This window comes from Pteropus vampyrus, unplaced genomic scaffold (genome assembly GCF_000151845.1).
Source record: "Pteropus vampyrus isolate Shadow unplaced genomic scaffold, Pvam_2.0 Scaffold4, whole genome shotgun sequence".
Classification (NCBI taxonomy): domain Eukaryota; kingdom Metazoa; phylum Chordata; class Mammalia; order Chiroptera; family Pteropodidae; genus Pteropus; species Pteropus vampyrus.
The window spans coordinates 11,642,939-11,643,681 of NW_011888785.1; positions in this window are offsets into that span (position 1 = coordinate 11,642,939).

Below are 743 nucleotides of genomic sequence, written 5' to 3' on the forward strand. Positions count from 1 at the left end.
ACTTGTCTTCTGAATAACTGTATCATTCATTATTTATACCTCTTTCATGAGTACACAGTATGTGCTGCCTGTGCTTTCTTTAAAAATATAAATATAAAGAATAAAAGGCAAACATCACGATCTATAGCCCAGCTAGAAAATAAGCCCATTGAAATCGAGAGTCAGATCTTCAAAATTTCCCTATTCCCAGCTAACAGAACATGGCCTTGGACATGACAAGTGTTCAGAAAGATGTTTGTGTTTATTAATTAGGAGGAAGAGAAGAGAGGGGAGGTAGGTGGAAGAAGAGGAGGAATGAGTAGAAAAGATAAAGAAGAAAAGAAACAAGAGCAAAGGAGAGCCTGGACAGACAGACATATAATCTACTCACACAGAGCCCAGCTTAGGCCTCCACCACCACTTCCTATGTGAGTCATATATGTTAACAGTTCTCACTTAGTCTCTTTCCTCCATGTGTAAGTGGGCATAATGATATTGTGTATACCACAGACTCCTGTAAGGATTAAGTAAGTCATGAAATCATGGTGCTCATTGCATTCAATAAATGTTAGGAATTATTTTAAGTTGATTCCTTATAAATTAATGGTATTGTTAATCATATAAGCTAAACATGTCTATAATTTAAGGATTTAGGGTAAAGATTTGCCAAAAAAAGTATAGGGCTAGAAAGAAGTTGAAGAATGATAGATAAGTCTAAGGTAGAATATTAAACCATCATCTCAAGAAGAGAGAAAATCTATCTA